Below are 11,086 nucleotides of genomic sequence, written 5' to 3' on the forward strand. Positions count from 1 at the left end.
TGCTGCTCTCGAGAAACATAGGGGAAGATGCAGTGGTGTGCCAATACACTGGCTTATATGTTGTACTGTAATAAAATCTGAAATGTAAAAAAAAAAAAAAAAAGAGCTATGAAAGCATGGAGAAGGGAAAATTAACTATAAGCCATGGGGATCAGGAAAGGCTGTGTGTAGATGGACAAGTGAAAGTACCACTAGCGTAAGTGGAAGAGAACAATATTCTAGTCAGAGACAAGGGTGTGAACATAAGGGCAGGACTGCAATGTACAGTGTATATTTAGGAACGATGTGAAATCATGTGTGCCTAGAGAATATCACGTGACAGGCAGGCAGTTCAGATCAGATTATAAGGAAACTCTTGAATAAAACTCAGTAACAATATAATTTCAAGAACTTCTATGTGTGATATGGGTTCAAAGATTTTAGAAGAAGAAAGTTAATGGTCAGGATTATGCTTTAAAAGTACCATTCTGGGGGCATATTGGTGGATTGAATGAGAAACGATGGAAAGGGAATTCATTATAAACAGGGGATATTCATTTAACTGCCTCCTTAAACACTCCTGAAATGGTAGTAAATATTTAAAACAAAAAACAAAGAAACAAAAATATCTAAACTAAAAAATTGAAAGACATTGGAAGAGGAGACAGCAGATAATAAGGAATTTTGAAAGATATATAACAGATCAAAGACTAATAACTGTTTTACAGCCAAAAATGTGAATGAAGGACTGGTGAGATAATATTTGTAAGTAAGAATAAAGAAGAGAGATTCCCCCCTAAGCTATGCACAAAATTCATGCCACCGAATTTCTAGTTTAAGGCAATATATTAGGAATTTAATATTAAAAAAAAAAAAACAAAAAAAAAAACTGTTGCTGTCGAGTCAATTTCGACTCATAGCAACCTTATAGGACAGATTAGAACTGCCCCATAGAGTTTCCAAGGAGTGCCTGGTGGACCCAAACTACAGACCTTTTGATTAGCAGCCATAGCTCTTAAACACTGTACCATCAGAGTTTCCAATATAATATTAGACAACATTAAAATGAAAAGGCTTAGAATTAAGAAACATTAGATTTTTTAAGGAGCAATGCTTAGAAGGAGCTCTGGTGGCACAGTGGTTAAGAGTTTGGCTGCTAACCAAAAAGGCTGGCAGTTCAAATCCACCAGCCACTCCTTGGAAACCCTATGGGGCAGCAGGGCTGAGAAAAAAAGGGATTACTTGGAAGACCAGACATATAGTGCAAGTTCAAGGAAATTATCCAGTGAGATCACAGATATCCAAAATAAGTGAAAAGACTTAAATGATTAAGTCAGGAGCTCTAATATCCACATAATTGGGACTTTCAGAAAAAAGTAATCAGAGAAAATAGAGAGAAATTATTAAAGAGATAACACAGGAAAATTTCCCAGAAATGAAGAACATGAGTCTTCATAATAAAACCGCCCATGGGATGTTCAGGCAAAGAAATTATCAACATGAGGGTGCAGGACTGAAATTTTTAGGATAGAAGGAAAAGGGATAAGAGATAAATAAATACTCTGAAAGCTTCCAAAGAAATTAAAACAGGGTACACATAAAATAATTTTTAAAATATCATTGGGTTTCTAAATAACAGTACTGATCTCTAGAAGATAAGTAATGACTTTAAATATATGACTAAAATATTATTTCCAACCTAAAAAAGTTTAGCCAGCTAAACTTAAACACTATATGAGAATATAATAGATTTTTTCAAATACGAAAGGACTAAGAAAATTTAATCTCCCTGATTAGAAAGCCAATTGAAAACAAGCTTCTCATACTCTAAAAAAGGGAGTCAGATTGATTTCATTTAAGGGCCTCTTCAATGGCCTCTCTGTGTCCATGCTCTTTGGTAGTATCCTCCCAGAACTGACTGCTTGGCCATGTGACTTTCTTTGAGCAAAGACGTAGCAATGAAGTTGAAGCAAGTAGGGTTTTGAAAGAGTAATTGCTCATTTCACCTTCATCTCTTGATTCTGTAAATTTTCATGAGACAATGTCGTGAGAACAGAATAATCTGCTAGAATGCTACGAGAGACGTATACGCAGGAGAAAGCCGTGAAGGTAGTCAAATCACCCAGAGTCTTAGTTATCTAATGATGCTATAACAGAAATACCACAAGTGAATGGCTTTAACAAACAAAAGTTTATTCTCTCACAGTCTAGGAGGCTAGAAGTCTGAATCCAGGGTGCCAGCTCCAAGGCTTTCTCTCTGCCAGCTCTGGTGGAAGGTCTTTTTTATCAGTCTTCCCTGGTTGAAGAGCTTCTTGGCCCAGGGAACCTGAGTCCGAAAGGACATGGTATTATCCTGGCTCTTGTTTCTTAGTGGTATGAGGTCCCCTGTCTCTCTGCTTGCTTCTCTCTTTTATATTCTAAAAGAGGTTGATATAAGACACAGTCTAATCTTGTAGTTTAAGTTCTGCCTCGTTACCACAACTGCTTCTAATTCTGCCCCATTAATGTCATAGAGGTGGGATTTACAACACCTAGGAAAATCACATCAGATAACAAAATGACGGACAATCACACAATACTGGGGATAACAGCCTAGCCAAGTTGATGCACATTTTGGGGGGACACAATTCAATCCATAACATCCAGCATGTCCCAGCTAACTAACCAGGTAAAAACATAGCATATGAATGAGCTCAGCTAAGATCAAGTCCTGCCCCATCAGCCCAGCCTACCCATAGCTTTATGAAAAATTTTACAAATTGTTATTTTACACAACTAAATTTTGAAGTGGTTTGTTATATTTCTCTGATGCAATGTCTAAAATGGCATAGTTTTAGATAGATAGATGATAGATAGATGATAGACAGACAGATAGATGATAGATAGATAGATGATAGATAGACAGATAGACAGACAGACAGATAGATGATGGATAGATTGATACATAGGTAGATAAAGAGACAGATAGATATATAGAGAGTAGAACTGCCCCACAGGATTTCCTAGGCTTTTATAGAATCTTTATAGAAGTAACCCTGGTGACTCAGTGGCTAAGCCCTTGGCTGCAAACTGAAAGGTCAGTAGCTCAAACTTGCCAACCTCTCCATGGAAGGAAGAGGCAGCAGTCTCTTTCCATAGAGATCACAACCTTAGAAACCCTACGGGGAAGTTCTTCTCTGGGTCACTATGAGTCAGAATCTACTTGCTGGCAATGGCTTTAATCTTTACTGAAGCAGATCACCAGGTCTTTCTTCCATAGAGCTACTGAGAGTGTTCAAAGTGCCAGCCCTTTGGTTAGCAGTCAAGCATTTAACCATTGCACCACCAGGGCTCCTTGAGTTGGCAGCAGGGATCTATATTTTTACCTTTGACTGAGGATGTAGACATGAATGGTACAGATGAATTTAACTGGTCTCTCTGAATACAACTCTATTTAAAGTATTTTTTGCTGTGTGAACTGCTTGAAAATCCCAATTTTTTTCTGGACCTGGATTTCTGCTAAAATGTCATAAAAAAAGAGTTCATCAAACAATGGCTAATTTTAGTCTGGGCTTTAATTTAAGTATTATAGATACTGAAATACCTGATTCAGAATTAGTAAGCTGGTGTTTGTACATGAATGCATAGATTACAGCTGTTATTCAAAGAAAATGCTTCCTTTAAGACATATGAAAATAGAAGCTTTTGCTTTATCTGAAGAGTATATTAGAAGAAAACACATGATTGGAAATTCAAACATATCATTCAAAAAACAAAGTTAAGTTTCAAAGTCTCGTTTAACTAGAGGATAAAATGTTTAAGTATAGTGTAATGTAAATGTGTCCAAGTAAATCACTGTGCTTTGACAGAGCAAAGATTATCATTTAAAGGAAACTTGCTTCTCCTTCTGTATGAAACAGACATTACAACAAGAGATAAATAAGCTGTTAACAACACAGTCATTAAATGAGGACAAAAAAGTTCAGTGATTCTGTATTTTATGAGAATATATCAGCAATAACTTCAATGGATCCCCCCCGCAAAAAATTTCAATGGATAAGGCCCTCATAATCTCCTTCAGTCTTTCTCAAGCATATAAAGAAGGCTTAAGTCTGAGTGAGCACAGGAAAATACAAGTTTATGACAGATCACCTACTTCCCATTTTCCACATTCCACCCTGTCACCTCACACAGACATTCTTAAATAAAAAGAGTGATTTCTCGGCACATTCAAACCCATTTCCAATCATGTGACACCCTAGGCATACTCAACCACTACTAATCACTTATCATTAATTCATGCATATTTTACAACCCAAATAGTTCAAGTTTATTTTACATAAATTCTTAAAATAACCAATGCTCTTCAAGAAATAACACTTTGGCAATATGGCATCATCTAGTTACACAAAGAGAAACCTAAAGCAGTGTGAGTAGTGTGCTTAGAAGCAAGGATGGTGTCTTACTTTCCTAGTGTTGCTCAAACAGAAACACCAGAAGTGGATGGCTTTAATGAATAGAAGTTTATTTTCTCACAGATAAGAAGGCTAGAAACCCAAATTTAGGGCATTAGATCTAGGGGAAGGCTCTTTCTTTGTCAGCTCTGGGGAGGATCCATGTCTCTTTCTGAGTTCCTCAGTTCTTTGGCAATCTGCGCTTGCCCTGACATCTGTCTTCCCCCTTTTGTGCTTGCTTCACACTGTCTAATCTGCTCTATTTATATCTCAAAAGTGATTAAGTTTAAGAAATATGGCCTCCTTGACATAACAAAAGAAACCCTAGTCCCAAATGATAGTACACACACAAGTATAGGGATTAGGATTCTAACACAAATTGAATCGAATACAATTCAATCCATAACAATGGTGAGACTTTGGTTTGCTTACTTTGGAGACATCTTCATTAAAGTCTAACTGCTAGAAAAGGACATCACATCTGATAGAGGGTGAGCAAAAACTACGGAAACCTTCATGGTGTTGGATTGACACAATAGCCACAACAAGGACTGAAACATACCCGTGAGCATAAAGATGGCGCGGGACAGGGCAACAATTTGTTATGTTATATGTAAGTTCAACTCCATGGCAACCGTCTTAGTCATCTAGTGCCATATGGATGGCTTTAACAAAGAGAAGTGCATTTCCTCACGGTAAAGTAGACTAAAAGTCCGAATTCAGGATGTCAGCTCCAGGAAAAGGCTTTCTCTCTCTGTCAGTTCTGGAGGGAGGTCCTTGTCCTCAATTCTCCGTGGTTGAGGAGCTTCTCAGGCACAGGGACCCCAGGTCCAAAGGACACACTCTGCTCCTGGTACTGCTTTCTTGGTGGTATGAGGTCTCCAGCTCTCTGCTTGCATCCCTTTCCTTTTATCTTTTGTAAGATAAAAGGTGGTGCAGGCCACATCCCAGGGAAACTCCCTTTATATTGGATCAGGGACATGACTTGGGTAAGGGCAGTGTTACAATCCCACCCTAACCCTCCTTAACATAAAATTACAATCGCGAAATAGAGGACAACTGGGAATCATGACTTAACCATGTCAACACATATTTTTGGGGGGGCATAATTTAATCTATGACAGCAAGTAACAATATACCTGCTAGCCTGTGATTTCCTATGAGTTGGAAGAAAATAAGGACGAAAATTTGCTTTCTTAGTTAAGATGCTGAATGAGATTCCCATACTTGTAATTTACAGTGGATGCTACTGATTGAATTCAACTAAAATGTGTTATCACTAATACTGAGATAAAATAAAAGATGATCTCATTTGCTATATGTAATTCTACATACATCAAAGGCAGAATTGAAAATGCTGTTTTTTGTTTATTATATAAATGTTGAAAAATGGTCTTCATAAGTACTCAGCTTGAGATTCAAGAAAAAATCATCTCTAAGTATATATGAAATTGCAGAACAAGTAATTTTGTTTATGAAGTTGGAAGAATTAAAAAGCACCAGCGCCCTCTTGGCTTGACAATTCACGAGCATGAGCTGTATACAGAGAAAATAATTGATTACCCAATCACCTGAACTCTGAGCAGAATTATAAAGGTAAGAAATGACCCATGACACTTTTTCTTGAACAACCACAACTTAAATGAAAAATATGTAAAATTTATTATGGAGGGACTGGCATATATATCATACGAAAAATATTCTAAAGCACTAGTTTAATTATACTGTAATTCACTAGTTTCTATCACACTATTTAAAATATATATACAAATGAGCACTTATATCTGAGAATGTCATCTTACATTTCTATCAGAAATTCCTGACTTCCATTCCTTTGTTCTTCATATCTTTAGATCAAAGGTCTACGAGCTGTGTGAACTACAAAACATCCATATTCACATAGAGTTCAGTGACAGAAGAGGAATTTTTCCGATTCCTCTAGGCTTGAACAACTTAAGGTCAAAGGAAAGAAGCTAAAGGAACTAATTTATGTGGGATTATTTTATTAAAGAGAAGACAAACTAATAAAACTATCCTTGTTTATTCTTTCTGATTGGATGACACCTACCCTTTTTCATTTCTTACAGTAATTTCCAGCTTTCATTTGTTCTGGCTTTTCCCAAGTTGAACATTACCAATACTTATAATAATTAAATCATGCTTAAGATGTGGGGTTTTAAAGCGTACATGATGTATTCCTCTTCTGTTTTGCCTGTATTTCTTTTATATTTTCAAAGATGGGATATTGGTAGGTGAAATTTTAAAAGATTGTATCGTATGTTTCTTTTGTATTAAAGGGGCTGTGTTCAGCTGAAAATTTTAAAAGGGAGAAAAATAAGTAAGCCCATAAAAAAAAGACGATTCTACTAACACAGGCCAGAAAAAGCATTTTACTGATTCATCAGAAATTGCAAACTGTACTTTTTTCGAGGTCTTAAAATTTAACATTCTCCAAAATCAGCTGATTAACTAATTAATAAATTAACTTAGTGAAACTCTGGCAGCAGAACGGTGAAGAGCTACAGCTGCTAACCCAAAGGTCAGCAGTTCAAATCCACCAGATGCTCCTTGGAAACTCTGTGGGACAGTTCTACTCCGTCCTATAGGGTGGCTATGAGTTGCAATCGACGGGACGGCAATGGGGGCTGTGTGTGTGTATACGTAGAGAAGAGGTAAGACTGCTAATCTGAGACTCTGTTTAATTTTTTTTTTTTTAATAAACTTCTTTCTTCTAGCTTGCTTTCAAAACATATTTTTCCTGCCTTAGTTGACTCAAGTTTACCAAATGAAAACTTAATGGAGAGCATGGGGCACAATATGTCTTCACAATAGCAATGTTTACAGAACAAATTTTTCCATTTCTTCAGCTGAAAACAAGAGTTCAGAGTGGTGCTTAACGGCAGGAAACTTCCAAAGTGCAAGCCCTAAAAAAAAAAATGCAGGGTTTTTGTCTAGTAAGTAGTCCTACTTCCCCTACTAATTCCTTTCTATACCGTATGTTTCTAAATACTCTCATAGACTAAAACACATGGAGTTACGTACAGATATGTACATGTGAACATTTAGAATAAAAATCTGACACGATATTAAATGTTAAACAATTAGATAGCTTTTCATAATCCTTTAAATGTTCTTTATAATTAGGATAATACCCAAGTAGTTTTAAAATAACATCAGTAGTAACAGTGTTTTTTATTAATAACACCATTTAGAAAACACAAGCTGTGAAGTGAAAATGATCAATGATATTATTATAAAATTGTCAATATAAACTACTTACCATATTTCAAATATAGTAAATAGATATAAGGTAATGTGACAACTAATATGTTTGCCTAGAGTGCTATGTTAAAAAGGAATGTGAGGATATCTTTTTTTCCCCCTTTTTCTTTTTTCTTAGGGAATGAGCAGTAAGATTGATTAGCAATGTCTGCCATAGGAGAGAAGTAGTAGCACTTCTACTTTGTATTTGTCATTCCTGTGACAAAGTTAAATTTAGAATAATTTATCAATAGAAAGTAAACTCTATCTGATCAGTTTTTATTAAATGGGTTTCTATGTTTGCCTCAATATTTTGAATATCTTCCTTTCACTGGTGCCTTTTCTCTGTGCCTTCAAACATTTGTTATTCAATATTCAAGGGAAAACTTTGTTCATCTATATCCATGGTCCTATCCTGAAACTCTTCATTATTGGGAACTCCCTGCCCTCAGAAAAACTGTAATGTATCCACCTTAACCATTCTCAATAGCTCTCAATCGGTCGCATTTAATACAATTGTTGTTTGACCTCATGGAGACTTCAGGCTTTGGTTACCACATTTTATCCCCCCATAGCAACCCTCTAGCAGGCCTTGGGTAACACCGTCTGTTAAGCACTGGCTGTTAACTAAAGGTTGGTGTTTCAAACCCACACAGTGTCACCTAGGAAGAAAGGTCTGGCGATCTGCTTCCAAAAGGTCACAGTCATGAAAACTTTGGGAAGTAGAGTTCTACTCTGCACACATGGAGTTGCCATGAATCAGAATCAACTTAATGGCAAAAGATTTGGTTTTTTATCAGTCCTGTATGAAATTCATACTTTTTCTTATACAGATTAGATAATATGATCTCTCGTTTTACACATGATTGTATCACAGAAGACAAAGGCTCTCTGGAAGCTCAGCTTCCTTTCCCAATATTCAGTCAATTATGTAAATTTCAACATTTTGCTCATTTACACTCATCCTTACATCCTACTTTTTTGACTCAGAAAACATCCATTTTATTGTTTATAGCCTGTCTATCCAACTATACTTTAGATCCTATCTTCCCCTGCTTCTCCATGATGGTATGGTGTGAATTATCCCATTCTTCCTCGTCTCCATCTCTACAGACATAGTGCCCTTCGCAAATAAACATTCTCAATTGTACCCTATCTTAAAAAATACAACAATTACAGCGATATTTCCCTAGACTATAAATTCTACTCTAGATACAGACCAGTCTCTTTCCCTTCCTTTCAGAGGCAAACTTCTCCCAAAGCACCATACAGATTCCCTGTCGCCACATTGATTCGCAGACGTGGCAGTCCCCTGTGGTCTTGAGAATAATGAGCTTTGGAATCAGTGTGGACTGGAACCCTGTTCAGCCAATCCTTTGCCACTGGGTAAAAGTTACTAAAATTGTCTATGACAGTGTCCTCAACTGTAACAGGAGATAAGACCTGTTCCATATGGTTATGCGAGCTCTAAATTATTTACATTATATGAAGGGTTTTGTATACACCTTTGTTATTGTCCAGCTGATTCTTCTTTAGCAACGTTCTCCATGTATTTTGCCCATTTTCTGTAGTGCCTTAGGTCAGACTTTCACCATTTCTTTTCTAGATTATTCAACAACTTCCTAATTTGTATTAATTATTGACTGCTACCAATTTGTTCTAATCCACGTCTTCACTCAACTACAAGGGAGTTTATTACAGGCAGTCCTGGGTTACGAACAAGATTCTTTCCTAAGTGTGTCTTTAAGTCGAATTTGTAGGTAGATCGGAACAGGTGCATTTATTTAGCCTTATTTGAGTGCAGGAAAAGGCCTGAAGCCTTTTCAATGATTTAGAAACTGCATGTGCAGCAAGGGACAGGGTTGTGAAGAAGAATTTGTTGCAAGTAGGGGTTGGTCCAATCTTTTCAAAGTGACGGCAAATTTACACGACGTCAACAGGCAAGTACGAGTTGTCTGTCAATTGAATGTTCATAACCCAGGGAGCTACTGTATTCTAAAAATGTATCTTTCCTGTTACTTTCTGTTGAGGACTTTTGAGGAGTTCCCGTTATTAAGCAGTCTTTCACAAAGTTTCATCTAATTATTTGCATCAGGATTAGCTGAGATTTTTGCTAAAAATGAATATCCCCAAGCCCTACTTACTGAATTAGGACCTTTAGGTAGTTATTATGTAATCCTCTTAATCTGTATTATACGTTACAGATGGAATTCCCATCTATTTTGCATTAAATATAAAACTCATATTACCTGGCCATCCTTCCCTTGAACGTGATACTGTACCATAATGAACTTCTTTTGAAGTTTCCTAAACATGGAACATTATCTCATAGTCTATAGCCTTTGAATATGACTCTCCAACCCTCTGGAAGATTTCCACCTTCACTTAGTTATGTTTTTAACAAGTTTCCACTGACCATAAATTGTCATCTTTACCTGGGTTCAATGCTCTTTATGTACCTTATGCTTATATTTATCATTATGCTAATCTCACTGTAATATCTTCCTTGTCAAATTGTAATTTTTTTTCGAAGAATTTTAGAAAGAAGAGTTTTTTTTATTTCTGCACCCCTATTTTTTTATTACTTAGCATAGGGCAGTGCTCATAGCAAGGACTGTATACTGATTTATCTTTATGTCTATCTACCTAGTTACTTATCTACCCACGTACCTGTATAGTTTTCTGTTTGATGTCTATTTGTATATTTCTTTGTCTATGGCCTTTTTGGAGCCCTGGTGGTGAAATGGTTAAGAGCTACAGTGAGCTATGGCTGCTAACCAAAAGGTCAGCAGTTCGAATCTACCAGCCACTCCTTGAAAACCCTATAGGATAATTCTACTCTGTCCTAGGGGGTCATTATGAGTCAGAATCGACTTGACAGCAATGGTTTTTTTGGTTTTGTTTAAATGGGCTTTTTTGCAGTAAGCGTCAATAAGCTCATGTACCTTGATAAAAAATGATAAATTATCATCTACGAAAATGAGGTAAACACAGAAAGTGAGACAATTTTATTATGAATACTCAGACGCAACTTTAGTGGTGCCCACCATAATGGCTGACATATTCATTTTATGACAAATGAGATTTGTTCTTTTCACAATATCCATTGTCTATAAGAAAATAATTTTATTAAATTTCTGACTGGGAGTTCTCCTGGACCTCACAAATATTAAATTATATAAAGAACACCATCTTTAGTAACTGTTGCCAAAACCATGCTATGTTTTTACAGAGCTCCAGTTACTCTATATTACACCCCAGGTAGGTAGAACAATTTGCCTATATTCTGACCAATATAATACGGAAGGAAGTGAGGTAAATCCAACCTAGGCATGCCCTCAAAAACCTTCCATGAGATGGCCCACGTTCTCTCCCCTCCCTCTTCTCCAGGGCAGATGCTGAGAATCCACTGA

Source organism: Loxodonta africana, chromosome 5 (assembly GCF_030014295.1).
Source record: "Loxodonta africana isolate mLoxAfr1 chromosome 5, mLoxAfr1.hap2, whole genome shotgun sequence".
NCBI classification, from domain to species: Eukaryota; Metazoa; Chordata; class Mammalia; order Proboscidea; family Elephantidae; genus Loxodonta; species Loxodonta africana.